The sequence below is a fragment of the Moschus berezovskii genome, chromosome 19 (genome assembly GCF_049115385.1).
Source record: "Moschus berezovskii isolate FMDL1 chromosome 19, NW_MosBer_1.0, whole genome shotgun sequence".
Lineage (NCBI taxonomy): Eukaryota > Metazoa > Chordata > Mammalia > Artiodactyla > Moschidae > Moschus > Moschus berezovskii.
This window is the reverse complement of record NC_142478.1, coordinates 40659915-40682586: the sequence shown is the minus strand read 5'-3', so window position 1 is coordinate 40682586 and position 22672 is coordinate 40659915. Positions and strand designations below refer to the sequence as shown.

The 22672-nt window shown below is 38.1% G+C and overlaps 1 pseudogene; it reads right to left on the bottom strand.

The window, feature by feature from the left end:
- Nucleotides 1–11344: 11344 nt before the first annotated feature.
- Nucleotides 11345–22672, bottom strand: part of LOC129542298 (securin pseudogene) — a 39618-nt pseudogene continuing 28290 nt past the window's right edge.

Here is a 22672-nt window from a genome sequence, read left to right as displayed (position 1 = left end):
AAGGACACAAAGCAGACGCTGCAGTGCCATGGCTAGTGCTTTCTAATTCTAATACTAAAAGCTAGTGCTTTCTAATACAGCTAGTGGTTTCTAATACTTCCTGCACTGAATGGTTACCTTGGATCTTTTTTGTTGTTGTTATTTGTAAGTATCCACCTAGCAAAGGTTAATATATTTCATTATCCATGCTTTTAAATTGAAAATAAAATAATTCTACTGGTTTAAATTTAGATATCAAAGATAAACTAAGCACAATAAGTTCCCTACTTATGAATGAGTTCTGTTTAGAGAGCATGATGTTTGTGAGTCCAACAAAGTCAGCCTGGGTACACAAATAACACAATTGGCTATATAAAGCTGTACTATAATAGGTTTATAATACTTTAAACAAAAATGATACATAAAAATAGATACAAAAAATAAAGAAAACAGTTTACTCTTACAATACAGTAGTGCACTGAAACAGCTAGCATACAGGGGCTGGCCTCTAGTGAACAGGCGATAAGAGTTACTGACAAGAGGAGGAAGAGGAGGTGGGAGATGGTAGAACTGAAAGATTGCCAACAGCAGGAAACAAAGGGCAAGCTGAAATTTCCTTCATTCACATCCTGGGGTTGAAAAGAGGATACTGGACTACTGTGTGTTTTGCTGTACAACTGTGTACAGAGAGTAAAGTACGCAGAAGCACAGCCACTTGTAGAGGATGCATGCATGACAATGCATGTCAGTCACGTGAACTAACTCACATGATTGGACACGTGAACATACATTCGCATCTTTGAAAGTTCACAGTGTGAAGGTTCGCATGTAGGGGACTTACTGTAACACAAAAATAAAAACAGATACTTTTATTGAGTTCAGTAGAGATTCAATCTAGTTCTGCCACTGGAGCCTGACTACCTTGAACACATCTCCCCTTGTTAAGTGTTTAGAATAATACTTACATTAACTACCTTATTGGATTGTTTAAGGATTAAATGAGCTAATGCATGTCATAGTGCCTAGAAAACTACAGAGTGTTTTTCAATTATTAGGCTTTTAATCTTTATCACTTCTATGTCCATGGCAGAATTTTGTTTATATGGCTATTGTAGCACTCAGGATGTTATTTCTTTGTACTAAATGTCTCTGTTCTGATTCTCATCCATAAGATGGTCAACTACCAGAAAGCAGCTAACTTACTGTCATGTTCTCTGAATGCAAACAAGTACAGGGCCATAAGTGTAATAACCAATAAATACATGTGAATGAACAAACAAATGAAATACACAGGTTTCCTATGAAATACATAGGAACTAATGTAAGTTACTAGACTAAGTTGGAAACAGAAACCAAGGCAAAATGGAAATACTTCAATCCATATAGTTCCAGAATTTAATGGGGAAAAAAAAAACCCATATGATGTAAATTTATACTCCAAATTTTTCCTATGCAGATTTTGAAGAAACTGTTCATGCTTTGAAACTATTGGAAGGGAATAATATATTCTAACAAAGAAGACTATATTACCATTGTGTTTATGTCTGATGCTACTGAGGTCCACTGAACTTTACTCTAAAGACTAATGGACACCAGAGTCCAGGTACTAGATGAGCCATATTCTAGCTCTGTGGTCTTGGAAAGCTAGACTTCAATGGTCTGTAAAAGACGAGGATGTCTACTACTTAAATGTAAAGTATTGTGAAATATTGTTTGCTTTATAAACATCTCAGTCTATCCCAATAGATGCAGAGAAAGATTTTGACAAAATTCAAAACCCATTTGTGATAAAAAAAATAACTCTCTAGAAAATAATCATAGAAGGAACATATATCAACATAATAAAGGCCATATTTGAGAAACCCACAGCAAACATTATTCTCAATGGTGCAAAGCTGAAAGTTTTTCCTCTAAGATCACACACAAGACACAGGTGTCCACTCTTAACACTGTTATTCAATATAGTTTTAGAAATCCTAACTACAGCAATCAGAAGAAAAATAAATAAAAGGAATCCAGATTGGAAAAGAAGTAAAACTCCCACTGTTTGTAAATGACATGATACTATTCATAGAAAACCTTAAATATGCCACCAGAAAATTATTAGAGCTAATTAATGAACATGGTAAAATCACAGATTCTATGAAGATAGTAAATTTGTAGGATATAAAATTAATGCACAGAAAACCCTTGCATTCATATATCCTTATTTCAAAGCTTTGATTAAGCCTGCTCCACACATTGCTTGAATTGGGCACCTGGGCTGTTCAACTGATTTTTGTCAAATGGAGTAAAATTAAAGATTTGTTCTCACCCTGACACTACAAGGACAAATTTAGTGGTAGAATATGAGCTCTGCTAGAGTAAAGAGATAAAATGACCACTGCTGAGGTGAAGAAAAACTTTTCTGTCTGCATATATACAGAAGGCTCTTTGGACATCTAGAAGGAAAGGCATGACCCCATAATAAGTTTGGACATGCACCCATGGCTTTCCAAGTGGTGCAGAGGTAAAGAATCTTCCTGCTGATGGAGGAGATACAAGAAATGCAAGTTCAATCCCTGGGTCAGGAAGACTCTTGGAGTCTTCAATCAGTTTAATCCCTTGGAGTAGGAAATGACAACCCACTCTAATATTCTGGCCTGGAAATTTCCATGGGCAGAGCAGCCTGGTGGACTATAGCCCATGGGTTTTCAAAGAATTGAAAACCACTGAGCACACACACACATGCACCCATAGGCTTCTGCAGCGGGATCCATCTTAGCAAAAGGTTTTGCATGCATGTTGGTCAGGTGTGGGAAGATAAATAAAATAATTGGCTAAAGGTAAAAGAAGACTCAGAAGGAGTCCTATGTATGAGATTTAAGTCACCATTTTACTGTGTGCCTCCTCATTACAGAGAGCACTCAGACTCTCTCTGGGTATGCATTTCTCTCTTGCTTCAGTCTTATAAATAGTTTGTCTGTATGATCTCTCACTAGTTGTGTTGTGTCTTCAATAATACACTTTGTGCCTGGTTTTATATTTTTTCTCTCTTGAAAATCCTTGCTTTCAAATGGAGGAAAGAAAAAGCCAGGACCACTTTGCTTCTAGTTTCTAGCTCCTGATGGTCTACTGGCTAGGATTTGTGGTTTTCACCCTGGCTACCCAGGTTCAATTCCTAGGCAGGGAATTATGATCTCTCTTTAGGACTGTTCATTGCTATCTCCCAGAGATCAGAATCAATGGTAATTTAAGAAATAAGTAGCAATGAAATCAGCAGAAGCCATATCTATAGAGGCTGGTGTAGCTAAAAGGATTATAAAAACACCAAGATTCACTTAAAATATTTGAATAAACACTGATAATCTCACCATATCTGAGAAAAGTGTTAATATTTACGTAATATTACTTTAATATCAATAAAATAAGAATTTATGATCACAAAGCATGAATATGAGAATATTTAGATGATTAAAAATCATGGTACATAATAAGGAGAGAAAACTGTGAAGAAGCATCAAGCACAGTCTACTTTTGAAGACGTGAATTTTTTCACTTGAAATAAAATCCTTAGAATTTTAGTGAGCTTAGAGCATAGGATTTCAAAATATTTAATTCAGAATAATTTGTCTTTCATTTAGTGAATCTACATTAAAATTCTGAAAGAAGATACAGCAATTAATGATATTATTCAGAAAATATAAGAAAAAGACACTAAAGATAGTTTTCTGTTTCTCCCATTTTTATACTTATATATGTTTTTTTTTTTTTCCTATCCTACCAAAAATAAAAAAGAACAAATCCAACATGCTGAGGAGTTTTCTGTTCTGAATTGCACATTTGTCTAATTCTTTTGAAATTTATGGGTTGGCTCGAAGAGAACTAATGCTGAGGAAAAGGAAGCAAACACAAAGGAAAGGATGGTTCATTCATGCAGCGATGACTAGTTTACTATTTGACCACTCACAACATTTTTATTCAATCTGATGTTATATTGATTGTCACAAAGTCAAAAATGTGTACAATTGTCTTGTTTAGATATTTTTAATGGGTAACTTTATGGCATTTTATAAATATATTTAAACCTACTTGTAAAATATTTGCAGAGTTTTACTAATATTGTTTTTTATAAAAATCAACAGAATTTTCTATGTTTTATAATTTCTGGGCTGTTGAATGCCCCTATTTTATGACAAGTTTATCAGAGTCACTTGTCAGAATAGTTTCTGTTAGGTATTAAGCACCAGACACAAAAGGAGGAAAAGATCTTGGACCAATAGTACAGGCTTGGGCGCAGGGGAAAGGGGAACCAATTCTTGATGAGAAAGAACATATTTTAGGTTAAAGTATATGAGAAATCTCTGCACTCTACAAACAACAAAATAAAAATACTAAGTAGTTTTATGTAAATCCTGATCCTCTAATCAATATATCAGTACTTTAAGTCATATGACTAAGTCATGAAGCACTGTGAGATGAATGATTTATCTTCTTAAAACATATTTGGTAGGGTGAATAAAAAGCACTTGCTGATAATAAAATCAACTAAGGTTTAAGCAGTTGCCAGAAGTATCCAAGAGTCCTCTTAGTCATGTTACAATGATGAAAGCCAAGCTGGAATCTCATACTTAGTTTCTCCTTTCCTAAGGCCCCTTGAAATATTAGTCAAAACCTGATAGGAAGCAGATATTCTTGGTGTAATTGGAGGAAAGCTTGTGCTATTGGAAAAGGTTTAGAAATACCAGGAGGGTTTAGAAATAGCAGGAAGGGATAGGTGGTCCTGCACATTTGTCTCCTGAAGTCACTGTACATGCACTCTAAGATCTATTTTCCCTTAAATTGTTCCTCTCTAGTTGAATACCACATGTGGAAGATTGTACAGGGTCATCAGAAACCAGTAAATTTTTATTGCCCATGCTCCATTGTTTTCATGGTCAGTCTCTTGTTCAGATGTTTAAAAGTTTGTTTTAAATGCTATTTCTCTGTGCATCATGGCTTCATTGAGTGTAAAACAAGGTGTCTTTGCCTTCTGCCTAATGCCTATGTATGAGGAGGCTGTCCTTAGGCCTGCTTCTGTCATTCTGGCCTCAGTGTTGTCTACTGTATGGTATTCTGGTGCTTGCAGGGGAGATAGTAGAGAACTGGGGAGTGGCTGATGCAGTCCACATGGGTTATGTGCCCTGGGTGTAGGAGAATAGGGATAGATGGAGCCTGAGAGAAGTATCCACCCATACTTTCTTAGAAATTTTACATTCCTTATCTGCTTCTCTTTCTTAAATTATATTATAGTGTGTATTCTTACAGTGTAAACAACCAGTTTTGTTGAGCAGGGTCCTTCTGTTTAAATGTATCTTTGATATCACCTAGAGTAGCATTGGGACCTCTTTTCATAGAGGTATTTGAGTAGTCTTCAGTAATGGTGTTACCAGACATTGTTCTTTGTCTCCTTAATTAATAGAAATTGACAAGAGATCACACAAGAAATTCAGATAAGGCTTTATTAGGGCCCCTGGTGCAGCAGGTGTAACTGAGAACAAGTAACAGTTTCCCTTGTTAGTTTGCTCAGTGAGGGTGGGACAAGTTTGTTCCTTTTATGGGAGTTGGGTAGTGGTAGGTCCAAGGTTCAGGCCAGAGGAGTGGCTTAGGTGGCTTGACCACCCCTTAGGTGGTGTTGTGTGCAGGGGGCATGTGCAGTACCCTGCTTTTGTTTCAAGTAGCAGTTAGGCTCTTTTGGTGTTTTTGTATCTTGGTGTCCATAATTTGCCCCAAATGTGCATGTGTGCAGTTATTTTTAGTCCCTCATAGTTTGTATTTTGTTGCTCAAAGAGACATTTGTCCAGGTGCAAGCACTACACCAAAGGGTCTCAGGTCCCAGCCTCTCTTAATGGAACTAGTCTCGACCTGAATCAAACATCAGACTAGTAACCATCTTTGACAGAGAGTAGAAGATAATATCTGGAAATAAGGGTCACTGGGTCTACAAACTGTGGGTGCTGCAGTCTCTGTGTGAGTCTCTGTAGCTGGCACTAAATATCACAGAGCAATTAGGAAGCTTTATAAACTATTTCAGAAACACCCTTTTTATAAGTGATTTGACATATGTATTTCCAAATTCCTTCCAGTTTAAGAATATAGTTCCACCATAATCCAAGTAATTTTACCCTTTGATATGTCACCTTAGGACAGACTTAGAAGCAATCGAGATGCTAATTTCTTTCTTCTTTAGCAGCCCATCTAGTGTCTCATGTGCCTTCTCAAATTGAGAGATCATTTCTCTACTGGTTTGAATGTGATGTCAACATCATTCATCAGAGTACAGGTGGTGAGTGTCATGACCTGCCATGGCAGATTACATTCTCTTCTACAATATTAATATAATTAAAATTGAATCTACCCTTTTCTAGGACAACATGCTAGTGTGTACTGGATCTTTTTCCCAAGTAAATGCAAACTTTTCCAACTGTCTTTTGTAACAGAGTGGGAAAAATTAGCAGGAACACGGTCAGTACCAGCACATCATCCTCTTCCAGCCAACTGAGCTTCCACTGCTCAGAGATTAAAAGTATATGGACTCTAGAGCCAGACATTCAGGATTCTTATTCTAGCTCCATTTCTTAGGAGCTGTGTGACTTTGGCCAATTTCCTTAAATTCTTTGTACTTCATTTTCCCTAATCAAGAAAGTGAGTTTCAACTGTATCTACTTCATAGTGTTGCCGTGAACATTAAAACAGTTAAAATACTTCAAGCATGTAAAGGAGTGCCTATAAATACCAAGCACTATATCAGTGTTTGCTACTACTCTTTTACCTAAATCCTTTGTAAATATCATTTTTTTAAAATAGAAATTATATTTCCTGAGGTCTTCCTGAGAGCCATTACTATTTCAAATTCCCCGCTGGTTTTAGCTTTAGTGAGATCAGAGATTTCTACTAAGAATGTTCTCTTAAACCTGAAAGGAGATCAGGCACTCAGCATGTCTGCCAGGTCTTAGCTTTTGGTTATAATTCCCACATCTCCAAATTGTAATCTCAACTTGTCATAGAACAGAGCTCATGTTAAATATTTTTATCTTCTCCTTTATCTTTGACTGTTCACCACTACCAGCCCACATCTGTTCAGCGTTACAGCAAAGCTCTTGTCTATATTTTGAACTAATATTAATCCATAGAACCCAGAATCCTCTTCCATAGTGTTCTTGCAACTTCTGTTGTCTCAGTCTTCTCCAGAGCAATCACCAGGGAAATGCAGTGTTTGGTTTTTTCTTTCTTTTCAAAGTCATATACTCTAATGAGCCAGGCCCCTAAGAGGTAAGTTCTTCATATTCTACTGGAAATTCTATTTGTCATTACATATATTAATGTCTGAGCCACAGAAGAGGATCAGTTCAATCAAGCATTACAATGTACGTTCCACCTCTACTCTCTTTATCACCCTGGTTTCTTTCCACCAAGGTTTGCCCCAAATGACCTATGATTTCCATGCTGCTGCTGCTAAGTCACTTCAGTCGTGTCCGACTCTGTGTGACCCCATAGACGGAAACCCACCAGGCTCCCCCAGCCCTGGGATTCTCCAGGCAAGAACACTGGAATGGGTTGCCATTTCCTTCTCCAATGTGTGAAAGTGAAAAGTGAAAGTGAAGTCACTCAGTCGTGTCTGACCCTTAGCGACCCCACGGACTGCAGCCTACCAGGCTCCTCCATCCACGGGATTTTCTAGCAAGAGTACTGGAGTGGCTTGCCATTGCCTTCTCCGATGATTTCCATAGAAATGTATTTAAACTGCTCATATATAAGTGTGTGCAGTCAGAATATATGACAGAGAGAAGCTGCTTTCTTCTTAAGAGATAGTGGTATAAAGTTTTTGAACTTAAAAATCCTCATGTGCTCCAGAAAATAATAATATGAGAGAGAAGGTCATATCATATCACTAGTACGTTCAAATGAGCCATTGAAACTCATCTTGATATCTAAAAGGCTAGAGTCATTGTATCTGGTCGGGCAAAATGTTTGTTCAGGTTTTTCAATAAGATCTTACACAAAACATGAACAAACTTTTTGCAATAACACCTAGTGAGATCTGAAGTAGGCTGTGCCTCTCTCATTAGTCTCAGCCTTGGGTAGTGCTATATACCAAATGTCTACAGAGTGAGGGAATCCACAGAAAAGAGGCAGGAAACTGAGCGATCCTCAGGTGTCAGCTGAAGCCTCCCAGACTAATTAAAAGCCAAGCACTGTTACCAAGTCCAAGCTCGTACTGCTCGCATGAATACACCAAGAGATGAGTTGTTGGGGCAAGGAATAGTGAGTTTATTTGGAAAACCAGCAGGCCAAGAAGATGGTAGACTAGTGTTCCAAAGACCCATCTGACCTGCATTATAATTCAAACTTCTATCATACTAAAGGAGGAGAGAGCAAAATCAAACACTTCCTGGTCCCCATCAGCCTCAGAATGGGGTGTGTTAATTTCTTCTTCCCTGTAGTCATTCACAGGTGGGCCTAGTCAGGATGTTTCCTGTGAGCTAAATAAAGGTATTTTAGCTTAGTCCTCTTCCTTAATCCTACGTGGGAAATAGGGTTACCAGAGATCTGCCATTATGTCTAATCTAAGCTTATAGGCAAAACCTTTTAATGATTAACTTGTGATAGAATATAAATATTCTTCCATATTACAGCACAGGTGTGTTCTTGAACTCAGAATTGCAGTTACAAGAATCACATACAAGTTTCTGGGCACCTGGATCTCAGCCCCTTAGGTAATCACATAGCCCAAGCTTAGTACTCAAATTTTTAAAATAAACTTGTTAAACAAAAAATGGCCAAACCTGTCATATGTGATCAAATTATTTGTATTGACTCATTTGTGCTATGATTTGTAAAAATTAGGTATAAAGTGAAAAGTTGTATTATTGTCTGATGATTTTAATAAATAAGGAAATACAGTTTCTTCTTAGAAGATGCTCAGTGACTTCGAGTGTTTTGAGGGCAGCATGCCAAGCTTGATAAAAAAAGCATGGCATTGTTACCAAATCAAACTTGGGTCCACTTGCCCACATTCAGTAAAGCCAATCTACTGATACCAGCCTGTGGTAAAGGAATGTACACTATTTATTGTAGCTGCCAGGTAAAGAGAATGGGAACTCATAATCAAAAAGTCCCCAACTTTCCAATGGTTTTAAAAGTAGTGTGAGGGAGGGGGCTACAAAAGGTATGATAATTTCATACACAATTCTTGGATTGGTTGGCATCAAGGTAAAGTTCCAAGTAATGTCAGTCTTCTGGTTTCAACTGCTCTCCTGCTTATGTTCTTGTGGTCAGCAGTTTTCACCTGGATGGAGTTTGCTTCTTGTAAAAACAATTTAGGAATGTGTGTCAGGTCTTTATGTATCTTTCAGGGAACTGGGAGTTTGGTGATTCCACCAAGTGGTCAATTTATTCTAAATTGTTACCAGTTCCCCAGCCCAACAGCTATTCTTTTTTTCTATATCTTCACATTCCTAATCTTCAGCTCTGAAGCAGTATTAAGAGATGCAGGAGAGCCCCTAGAGACTAAAAGCAAATCCTTTTTACTTTTTCTTCAAGGGACAGGGACACATCAGCTGGTACCTGGTTTCTATCCCCTGTTTCCTAGGATACTCCTCAAGAACACGCTCAGGAAAAGAAAGGAAGTAAAGTTTTGGATAGAGAGGTAAATCATAAACTCAGGAGAGGAACTCCTTTGGGGAGATTCGACTTCATCACTGGCAACTTTGGGTAAAAGTCCCTAGGCTAGCTCTGTGAAACTTTGTGTCCTCTCTAACTAGTTTTAACGTAACTCAGTATGTTTGTGTACATGTGACATTTCTTTTTCCCCAGAAAATCCTGTACACTATGATTGAGAACTGCAGAGATTAAAAGGGAGAATCACCTGGGGAGGAATAAATAACAAAGCACAGAAAATAGAAATGGGAAATGGCTAAAACACAACTTTTGAAGTCACTAAGAATAACAGTAGACATAAGACCAAGATTTAAAGATTTAGGAGAGAAGAATTTTGTTCTGGCTCCCTGCCTCCCCCTCACTAGAAAGTAAGCTTCCTTTCAAGAAGAGTCTTTGCTTGCTTGCTTCTTATAAAACCGATACCCAGAGCACAGGCTAGTAATAGTTGGTGCTTAATAAATATTTCAGAAATAAATGAATCCAAGAGTAAAAGTAGCATAGAAAAAGTAGAATTTGAAGATTAGAAGAGCAGTTTAGCTATGGACACAGAAAGTCTACTAAAAATGTCTGGTTGTTAACATATACAATGCCCATTTATTTTCTTTTAGTTTTTTTTTTTTCTATTTTAATTGGAGTTATTTACCAATTTGGGAAAAGCTATGTTGCTATGTAATAGTGACCTCACACTCATATAACGCCTTCTTGACTAGTTCCCAAACTAGCAGTGTGGCAAACACACAGATGCAAACAATCAAATTGACAAAAGACAAGAAGTTGCCAAACAACAACTTCAAAAGATTCGTTTTATCTGATGGTTTAGTCCTCACTGGATTGGAAACTTCTTATGGACAACAGTAGTGTATCATCTGTCTTTGTTTCCTGGTGGTACACAGTATCTGATTCAGAGAGCACACATTTATTAATGTAATTGAATTAAATCCTGAGAAACTTTCTCAGTAAAGCAGATATCATGCCAGATCAAATAAAGCTTGTCCTAATCTCTGCAAGTAAAGGATGCTGCTGCTAAGTCACTTCAGTCGTGTCCGACTCTGTGTGACCCCATAGACGGAAGCCCACCAGGCTCCCCCGTCCCTGGGATTCTCCAGGCAAGAACACTGGAGTGGGTTGCCATTTCCTTCTCCCAGGAAGATTTCATTAAATCTCCTCAAAAGAGGTAACTCATGGCAATTCCTCCTCTAGTTGGTAAGAACCATTGTACTGAAACTGAGTTGATTATTTAACATCCATATACTTTTTTTCCACCTTTTTTTTAAACTGGAGGATAATTGCTTTGCAATATTGCATTAGTTTCTGCCATACACCAACATGAATCAGACATAGATCATACATATGTGCCTTCCTTCTTGAACCTCTCTGGGTAGAAAGTAAATTAGCCAAGATGGCATATTCAGGGTCTCTTGCCCCATGTTGTGTAAATGATGACTATGGAACAGCTGAGATCGTTTGTAGCACTGCACATGTGCATCACAAGCTCCTCACTTGGTCACAGGTTACTGTGTGAGGCACACCTAACTCCACCCATAAAGCAGCGGGAATTAATGCTGTGTCATGGCTGTGATTGTTGGGTCAGACAGGAGAGGAGAGACAATAGCATGAATACTACTACAGCTGCTGCGTCAGCCAGGAGAGAAAACTGTTACGGCAGCTGTGTCAGCCAGGACAGAGGTTATGTGCGGTTATGTTGTGCTATGTCTTCTGCTACGGCTGCTGTGCCAGCTAGAAGAGAATAAACGTGTCTGCAGCTGCTATGGCTCTTCACATCTTCCTCCAGCCTCTTAGCTCCTGCGAACAGTGCGGACAGTGTGAACAGCAAGACAACTGACGACACGAACAGAATGAAGAGCAATACAACATCCCTCCCACCTTCCACATCATCCCACCCCTCTGAGTTGTCACAGAGCACTGGGTTTCAGCTCCCTGCATCATATAGCAAATTCCCACTATTTATCTGTGTTACATACGGTAATATATGTGTTTCAATGTTACTCTTTCAATTCATCCCTCCCTCTCCTTCCCCCACTGTGTCTACAAGTCTATTTTCTATGACTGCATCTCCAGTGCTGTCCTGTAAATAGATTCTTCCATGCTATCTTTCTAGATTACACATATATACATTAATATACAATATATATTTCTCTCTTTCTGGCTTCCTTCACTCCATACAGTAGGCTCTAGTTTCATCTTTCTCATTAGAACTGACTCAAATGTGTTCCTTTTTATGGCTGAGTAACGTTTTATTTCAGAGAAGGCAATGGCAAGCCACTCCAGTACTCTTGCCTGGAGAATCCCATGGATGGAGGTGCCTGATGGGCTGCAGTCCGTGGGGTTGCTGGGGGTCAGATGCGACTGGGCAAATTCACTTTCACTTTTCACTTTCACACATTGGAGAAGGAAATGGCAACCCACTCCAGCATTCTTGCCTGGAGAATCCCAGGGACGGGGGAGCCTGGTGGTCTTCCGTCTATGGGGTCACACGGAGTTCGACACGACTGAAGTGATTTAGCAGCAGCAGCAGCAGCAACATTCTATTTAACATATGTACCATGATTTCTTTATCCATTCATCTTCATCTGTTGATAGATACTTAGGTTGCTTCTATGTCCTAGATATTGTAAATAATGCTTCAGTGAACATTGGGATACATATGTCTTTTCCATTTATGGTTTCCCCAGGGTATACGCCCAGTAGTGGGATTGCTGGGTCATATGGTGGTTTTATTCCTAGTTTTTTAAAGAATACACTTCCCTGGTGGCTCAGACGGTAAAGCGTCTGCCTGTAATGCGGGAGACCTGGGTTCTATCTCTCGGTCAGGAATTTCCTCTAGAGAAGGAAATGGCAACCTACTCCAGGACTCTTGCCTGGCAAATCCCATGGATGGAGGAGCCTGGTAGGCTACAGTCCATGGGGTTGCAAAGAGTCAAACACAACTGAGTGACTTCACTTTCTTTTTTAAGGAATCTCCATACTGTCTTCCATAGGGGTTATATTAATTTACATTCCCACCTGCAATGCAAGAGTGTTCCCTTTTCTCCACACACTCTCCAGCATTTATTGTTTGTAGACTTTTTGATGATGGCCATTCTGACTAGTGTGAGGTTGATCTCATTGTAGTTTTGACTTGCATTTCCCTAATAAGGAGCAATGTTGAGCATCTTTTCGTGTATTTGTTAGCCATCTGTATTCCTTCTTCAGAGAAATGTCTGTTTAGGTCTTCTGCCCACTTTCTGATTGGGTTGTTTGTTTTTCTGGTATTGAGCTGTATAAGCTGCTTGTATATTTGGAAGGTTAATCCTTAGTTGATTAATTTGCTATTATTTTTCTCTCATTCTGAGAGCTGTCTTTTCACCTTATTTACAATTTCCTTTGCAGTGCAAAAGCTTTTAAATTTATGTCCCACTTGTTTATTTTTGTTTTTATTTTCATTATTCTAGGAGGTGTGTCACAGAGGATCATGCTGTGATTTATTCCTATGTTATCATCTAGGAACTTTATAGTTTCTGGCCTTACATTTGGGCTTTTCTGATAGCTTGGTTGGTAACGAATCTGCCTACTATGCAGGAGACCCTGGTTTAATTCCTGGGTCAGGAAGATCCACTGAAAATACTCCAGTATTTTCAGGCTTCCCTTGTGGCTCAGCTGGTAAAGATTCTGCCTGCAATGTGGGAGACCTGGGTTCAATCCCTGGGTTGGGAAGATTTAATGTCCAAATACTTTAAAGAAAAAGAAATAAGACATAATAGTCTTCTGAATATATATCAAATGTAAATACATCCTCTAATTATTACAGATGGTAAATTATCCAATCCTTAATATCTGTAAATTTGTAAAGTGTGCTTTGATATTCGTATCCTGTATTTCTCATGATAAATTCTTTATTTGCACACTTTTTTGTTTCTTCAGATCTTGGGCTAAAGGAACTTCAAAACTTAGAATTTAAAAAAGTATTAAAAATTATTTGGCCCAGTCCTTTCATTTTACAGATGTGAAGACAGGAATTCGGAGGAACTAATTCCTACAAATGAATGGAATGATTTTCCAAGGCCAGGTAGCTCACTCTAATTAGACTAGAATTCCAGTCTTCTGATTCCCTAGTCCTGAGCTGTAACTGACTCCAGGACTAAGTCAGCTCAGAGTCCTGAACTCTCTTACTAACCTCCTCCAAAAGAATATCATGAAATTTATTTAATTTTTTTAATGTTTACCATTCTATAATCCCATCATTTGAGGAACGCACGGCAAATCCATGTGGTTTGACAGCTTTCTGCCACCCACAGCCTGTCAGTCTCTCTCAGAGGATGAGAGTTCCTAGAGAGAAAGTGCATTCACATCTCTGTGATTCCACGAATTGGTTTAGAAAAGTGCCACTTCTAACACAGCACAGCTTCTGAACCACGGGGAAACTTCATTCTCTAGTCCCTTGGGCTTCAATCTGATTTGTGTTGAATAGTATTATCTGTATGAACCAACTGAGACAGGGAAAATGGTATACCAGGAGGTATAGGCAGACATAAATATTTTAAATAAATAATAACAGTGGGAACTGAGATAATATATAGAAACATGGGACCTTAAAGTGTTCTAATTCTTTCCTTTTAAAAATAAGTCAACCTTTCTAAAAAGATTATGGGCTAAAAAGGATCACATAGATAAAAAGTGGTAAGAGTAAAATTGCAAATGAGAAACTATATATCCCATGCATTGCATTAAAAGTATTGTTTCCAATACATTTGTTAATGGTTTTCAAACTAGAACTTTGAAGGACTATTTCTGTCTAATGTGTAGACACTAGACACATGTAGTTGACACTGAGATTTAAATTAACTAAATTAAATTGCCAATTCTGGTCCTCAGTCATAGTAGCCACATTTCAGGTATCCACTAACCACAGGTGGCTGGTGGTTCTTTATTGGGCAATGAAGATGTAGAACTTTCTATCAATGCAGAATGTTCTTTAGGACATTACAGGACTGAAGATCCTCTTTGCTGATGGCTGTGTTCTCATATAAAATGAAGTATTTCTGAAAGTTTCAACTTAATGTATTTGACTTTGGTATTTTAAAATATGCTTTAACGCATAATGTAAATACCACACAACTCCTTGCCTTTGTTTCTGCTCCTCTAGCAACATAGTGACTCACCTAGGTGACGTCACAAAATATGAATCCCTGGAACTGAATGGATTATTAACTATGTATTCCATAACTGACAAGTATATAGTTCTTATTCACCACATCCATAAACATGGGCATTAGTAGTACTTTAGAATCTGCCTGGAATGCAAGAGACATACTAGATGTGGGTTCAATCCCTGGGAAGATCCCCTGGAGGAGGATATGGCATCCCACTCCAATATTCCTGCCTGGACATGGACACAGAAGCCAGGTGGGCTACCCTCCATAAGGTCACAAAGAGTTGGGCATGACTGAAGTGACTTAGCATCCACACATGCAGTACTCTATTTCCATAAAAATTTCAAAACATCCATTTTGGAATAATTATAGGTTCACAAGAAGTCACAAATATATAGTCAAGAAGGCCCTACATACTCTTCATCTAGACTCCACAAGATTTGACATCTAGAATGCTACAGTACAATACTGAAACCAGGAAATTACCACAATTCAAAATGTAGAATGTTTTCGGAAATTAGCAGTTAGACATGGATATGTGTGTGTGTAGTTCTCTATGATTTTATGTATGTGTAGCTTAGTGTAGCCACCATCACGAGGATCTCTAACTGTACCATAACAAGACTCCCTTGTTATAGCCACATCTACGTCACCCTACCCTCTTCCATTATTACCAAGTCCATATTCATGTTGCTCGTTGCAGGATAAACCCACAAATCAAGAGGCAAGTTGTTGGGGCAAGGAACAGGGGCTTTATTTAGAAAGCCTGCATACTGAGTAGATGGTGGACCTGTGTCTCAACGAACCATCTTACCTGGGTTAGAATTAAGTCTCCTTTTATCCTAAAAGGAGAGGGGGTGTGGTTGCTTATTGCAAGCTTCTTGGTGTTGGAATACTTTGTTCTTATAGCTGTCCACATAGGTTAGGTCACAATGATCCTGTAAACCTCAAACAAGAAAAACTTTATTTTTTGTTTTGAACTTTTTATATTCTCTATATGAATGGAAATGTGTTATACTTTTAAAGGTCAGAACCTTGAGAATGGACTATCAAGTATATTTCAAGTTAAAGCCAACATTCTTGTAGCAAAAGTAAAGGAATAGAAATGTTAAAGTAAAATAAATAGATCCTGTATTGAGTGAGATTTGCTCTTCCCTATTATACCATGGCCATCAAGATCCATCATTATCTATGCAATCATGTTATTTAACAAATGTTATGTAAATAAAATCATGCCACTTTTGTTCATCATAGGCTTTTTACACTAGCTTAATTTTCTTGAAACTCAACTAAGTTGTGTGTATCAGTAGTTAAATTCTTATTATTGCTGAGAAATATTCCATGATATGAAGGTTCTACAGTTCACTGAATCATTCTTTCACTGGAGAATATTAAAGAAGTTTTCTGTATTTGCCAATTAAAAATAAAACTTCTATGAAATTTCACATACAGGTTTCTACATGTTAAAAGTTTTTAGTTCTTTGGAAGAAAAGGCCAAGAGTACAAATCCTGGGTAATTGAGATCATCATTTAGTTTTATTACTGTCAAATTCTTTTCTTAATGTACAATTTCATATTCAAATAAGCAATGTATGAATCATTCAATTTTGATAAATCCTTACCAGCTTTTGGTTTTATCACTATTATTAGTCATTCTGATGTTTGTATAATGATAACATATTACGATTTTAATTTCTATGCAAGGAGATCCAACCAGTCCATTCTAAAGGAGATCAATCCTGGGTGTTCTTTGGAAGGACTGATGCTAAAGCTGAAACTCCAATATTTTGGCCACCTCATGTGACGAGTTGACTCACTGGAAAAGAGTCTGATTCTAGGAGGGATTGGGGGTGGGAGGAGACGGGGACGAAAGAGAATGAGATGGATGGATGGCATCACCGAGTCGATGGACATGAGTTTGAGTGAACTCTGGGAATTGGTGATGGACAGGGAGGCCTGGCGTGCTGTGATTCATGGGGTCGCAAAGAGTTGGACACGACTGAGCGACTGAACTGAACTGAAAGGTTAATAATAGTGAAGTTTTTTCTTTAAGTTTATTTGCCATCCACATATTTTCTTCAGTGAAATATCTGTTCATATCTTTTGCTTGCTTTCTAACTGCATTATTTGCTTTATTAATACTGAATTTACACATTCTTTACATATTATACATATGAATCCTGTGTTAAATGTGAGATTTGTGTTTTCTCCTAATCTGTAACTTTTTTTTTTTAATCTTAGGTTTTATTGCAAAGCACAGCTTTAATTTTGATGCTTTCAATTTATCTATTTTTCTTTTTATGGATCATACTTTTGATGTCAAGTGTAAGACATTTTGCCACACATTGTTTTCTCTTACACTTTTTCTAAATGCCTTATGTTTTTAGTATTATGATTTATATTTAATCCATGATCCATTATGTATTTTTGTATAAAGTGTCAGATCAATTAGTAGGTTAATTTTTGCCTTGAGTTGTCCACTTCTTGAAATAATTTTAGTTTATCTATTCTGTTACACTGATCTAAATCTTTCTCCTCAGCAGAACCATGCTGCCTTGATTCTTTTAGACATAGAATAAGCCTTCCTGTTTAGAAGAATGTTTATTGTCACTTTATTTTCTTTTACTGTCCTTAAAAAATAAATTTATCTTAAGGAATTTCCACAAAATTTAAAAAATAAATTGTCTACATTTACAATAAAAGCTTGTTGATTTTCTGATTGGAACTTTTGGTGGTGAGCACACTGCAGTGTAGGAGACTAGAATAGCAAGGAGAGATAAGAAAGCCTTCCTAAGTGAACAGTGCAAAGAAATAGAGAAAAACAATATAATGAGAAAGACTAAATATCTCTTCAAAAAAATTAAAGAGAGATACCAAGGGGATATTTCATACAAATGTAGTCATAATAAAGGGCAGAAACGATATGGATCTAACAGAAGCATAAGACACTAAGAAGAAGTGGCCAAAATACAGAGAACTGTACCAAAAAAGTCTTAATGACATGGATAACCACGATGGTGTAATCACTTATCTAGAGCCAGACATTCTGGAGTGTGAAGTCAAGTGGGCCTTAGGAAGCATTACTATGAACAAAGTTAGTGAAAGTGATGGAATTCCAGCTGAGCTATTTCAAATCTTAAAAGATAATGCTTTTAAAATGCTGGAATGATTGGGGAGAATGGAATTGTAGCATGTATATTATCATAAGTGACCAGTCCAGGTTCGACGCATAAATTTTCCTCTGTTCAAAAAAAATAAATAAATAAATAAAATTGACCATTTCAGGAAAAGCAAAAAAATAAAATAAAAAATAAAATGCTGCTCTCAAAATGTCAGCAAATTTGGAAAACTCAGCAGTGGCCACAGGACTGGAAAAGTTCAGTTTTCATTCCAGTCCGAAGAAGGGCAATGCCAAAGAATGTAAAAACTACTGCACAGTTGCTCTTATTTTGTATGCCAGCAAGGTAATGCTTGAAATCCTCCAAACTAGGCTTCAACAGTATGTGTAAGGAGAACTTCCAGTTGTACAAACTGGATCTAGAAAAGGAAGAGGAACCAGAGATAAAATTGCGAAAATCTGTTGGATCATAGAAAAAGTGAAGGAATTCCAGAAAAACATCTACTTCTGCTTCATTGACTATGTTAAATCATTTGACTATATACATTATAACAAACTATGGAAAATTCTTAAAGATATGGAAATACCAGACCATCTCACCTGCCTTCTGAAAACCTGCATGCAGATAAAGGAGCAAATGTTAGAACCGGTCATGAAACAACTGACAGAAATTGGGAAAGGAGTATGTCAAGGCTGAATACTGTCACCCTGCTTATTTAATTTATATGCAGAGTGCATCATGCAAAATGCCAAGCTGAATGAAGCTCAAATTGGAATCAAGATGCCAGGAGAAATATGAATAACCTCAGATATGCAGACGACACCACTCTAATGGCAGAAAGGGAAGAGGAACTAAAGAGCCTCTAGATGAAGGTGAAAGAAGTAAAGTGAAGTGAAGTCGCTCAGTCGTGTCTGACTCTTTGCGACCCCGTGGACTGTAGCCTACCAGGCTCCTCCATCCATGGGTTTCTCCAGGCAAGGATACTGGAGTGAGTTGCCATTTCCTTCTCCAGCGTGAAAGAGGAGACTGAAAAATCTGGCTTAAAACTCAACATTCAAAATATGAAGATCATGACATCAGGTCCCATTATGTCATGGAAAATTCAGTTCAGTTCAGTCGCTCAGTCGTGTCTGACTCTTTGCGACCCCATGAATCACAGCACGCCAGGCCTCCCTATCCATTACCAACTCCCGGAGTTCACTCAAACTCATGTCCATCGAGTCAGTGATGCCATCCAGCCATCTCATTCTCTGCCGTCCCCGTCTCCTTCTGCCCCCAATCCCTCCCAGCATCAGAGTCTTTTCCAGTGAGTCAACTCGTCGCATGAGGTGGCCAAAGTATTGCAGTTTCAGCTTCAGCATCAGTCCTTCCAATGAACACCCAGGATTGATCTCCTTTAGAATGGACTGGTTGGATCTCCTTGCAGTCCAAGGGACTCTCAAGAGTCTTCTCCAGCACCACAGTTCAAAAGCATCAATTCTTTGACGATTGGCTTTCTTCACAGTCCACCTCTCACATCCATACATGACCACTGGAAAAACCATAGCCTTGACTAGGCGGACCTTGGTTGGCAAAGTAATGTCTCTGCTTTTTAATATGCTATCTAGGTTGGTTATAACTTTCCTTCCAAGGAGTAAGTGTCTTTTAATTTCCTGGCTGAAATCAGCATCTGCAGTGATTTTGGAGCCTCAAAAAATAAAGTCTGACACTGTTTCCACTGTTTCCCCATCTATTTCCCATGAAGTGATGGGACCAGATGCCATGATCTTAGTTTTCTGAATGTTGAGCTTCAAGCCAAACTTTCACTCTCCTCTTTCACTTTCATCAAGAGGCTTTTTAGTTCCTCTTCAATACGTGGAGAAAAAATGGAAACACTGGTAGATTTTATTTACTTGAGCTCTAAAATCACAGTGGATGGTGACTGCAGCCATGAAATCAAAAGACGCTTGCTCTTTGGAAGAAAAGCTATGACAAACAGAGACAGCATATTATAAACAGAAACATCACTTTGCCGACAAAGATCTGTATAGTCAAAGCTATAGTTTTGCCAGTATTCATGTATGGATGTGAGAGATTGATAATAAAGTAGACTGAGCACCCAAGAATATACACTTTTGAACTGTGGTGCAAATAGCTGAGCAACTGAACAACAACATCAACACACTATAAGGTATAAAGTCAATATATAATGCTGTTCAAACAAAACATACAAAGTTACAAATGAAGATTGCTGTTGTTCGGTCTCTAAGTCCTGTTTCACTCTTTGTGACCCTATGGATTGCAGCATGCCAGCCTTCTCTGTCCATCACTATCTACTGGAGTTTGCTCAAATTCACGTCAATTGAGTCGTGATGCTATCTAACCACCTCATCCTCTGCTGCACCCTGTTCCTTTTGCCTTTAATCTTTCCTAGCATCAGGATCATTTCGAATGAGTTGTCTTTTCCCATTGATGGCAAAAGTATTAGAGCTTTGGCTTCAGCATCAGTCCTTTCAATAAATATTCAAGGTTGACTTCCTTTAAGATAGACTGGTTTGATCTGCTTACTGTCCAAGGGATTCTCAAGAGTCTTCTCCAGCAGCACATTTGAAAAACATCAGTTCTTTGGTGCTCAGCCTTCTTTATGGTCCAACTCTCACATCCATACATGAATACTGGAAAAGCTATAGCTTTGACTAAACAGACCTTTGTTAGCAAAGTGATGTCTCTGAATATGCTGTCTAGGTTTATCATAGTTTTCCTTCCAAGTAGGTAGCATCTTTTAATTTCATAGCTGCGTTCTCCTTCCTCAGAGATTTGGAGCCCAAGAAAAGAAAATCTGTCACTGTTTCCCCTTCTATTTGCCATGATGGGACTGAATGCCATGATCTTTGTTTTTTGGATGTTTTGTTTTAAGCCAGCTTTTTCATTCTCCTCTTTCACCAAGAGGCTCTTTAGTTCCTCTTCTCTTTCTGCCATTAGAGTGGCATCATCTACATATCTGAGTCTGTTGATATTTCTCCTGGCAATTTTGATTCCAGCTTGAGCTTCATCAAACCTGGCATTTTGCCTGATGTACTCTGCATATGAGTTAAATAGAGTGAGAATATACAGCCTTGCCATACTCCTTTCCCAATTTTGAACAAGTCTGTTGTTCCATATTCACTTCTAACTGTTGTTCCTTGACCTGTATATAGGTTTCTCAGGAGACAGGTAGGTGGTCCGGTACTCACTTTTCTTAATAATTTTTCATTTTTTTGTGATCCATACAGTCAAAGAGTATCCCATAGTCAATGAAGCAGAAGTATAAATTTTTATGGAATTCCCTTGCTTTGTCTATGATCCAATCTATGTTGGCAATAATCTCTAGTTCCTCTACCTTTTCTAAATCCTGCTTTTACCTCTGGAAGGTCCCATTTCACACACTGTCGAAGCTTAGCTTGAAGGATTTTGAGCATAACCTTTCTAAAATGTGAAATGAGCACAATTATACAGTAGTTTGAACATTCTTTGGCATTGCCCTTCTTTGGGACTGGAGTGAAAACTGACCCTTTCCTATCTTGTGGCCCTTCCTGAGTTTTCCAAATTTGCTGACATATTGAGTGAAGCACTATCACAGCATTAACTTTTAGTATTTTAAGTAGCTCAGCTCTAATTCCATCACCTCCACTTCCTTTATTTGTAGTAATTCTTCCTAAGGCCCACTTGGCTTTACACCCCAGGTTTTCCGGCTCTAGGAGAGTGACTACAACATTGTACTTGAGTCATTAAGAACTTTTTTGTATAGTTCCTCTGTGTATTCTTGCCAACATTTCTTAATCTCTTCTGCTTCTATTAGGTCCTTAAAATTTTTATCCTTTATTATTCACAACCTTCCATGAAATGTTCTCTTAATCTCTGCAATCTTGTTGAAGAGATCTCTAGTCCTTCCCATTCTATATTTTTCCATTTCTTTTTTTTTTTTTTTAATTTTATTGGAGGCAAATTACCTTACATTAATATATTGGTTGGTTTTGCCATACATTGACATGAATCCGCCCTGGGTGTACATGTGTTCTCTTCCTTGAACCCCCCTCCCATCTCCCTCTTCCCCATATCCTCCCTCCATGTCATTCCCGTGCACCAGCCCCAAGCATCCTGTATCATGCATCGAACCTGGACTGGTCACTTATGATAATATACATGCTACAATGCCGTTCTCCCCAATCATCCCACCTTCACCCTCTCCCACAGAGTCCCAAAGACTGTTCTATATACCTATGTCTCTTTTGCAGTCTCGTATACAGGGTTCAGGTTACCATCTTTCTAAATTCCATATATATGCGTTAGTATACTGTATTGATGTTTTTCTTTCTGGCTTACTTCACTCTGTATAATTGGCTCCAGTTTCATCCACCTCATTAAAACTGATTCAAATGCATTCTTTTTGATGGCTGAAAAATACTCCATTGTGTATATGTACCAAAGCTTTCTTATCCATTCATCTGCAGATGGACATCTAGGTTGCTTCCATGTCCTGGCTATTATAAACAGTGCTGCAGTGAACATTGGAGTACATATGTCTCTTTCAATTCTGGTTTCCTCAGTGTGTATGCCCAGGAGTGCAATTGCTGGATCATATGGCAGTTCTATTTCCAGGTTTTTGAGGAATCTCCACACTGTTCTCCATAGTGGCTGTACTAGTTTGCATTCCCACCAACAGTGTAAGAGGGTTCCCTTCTCTCCACACCCTCTCCAGCATTTATTGCATGTAGACTTTTGGATAGC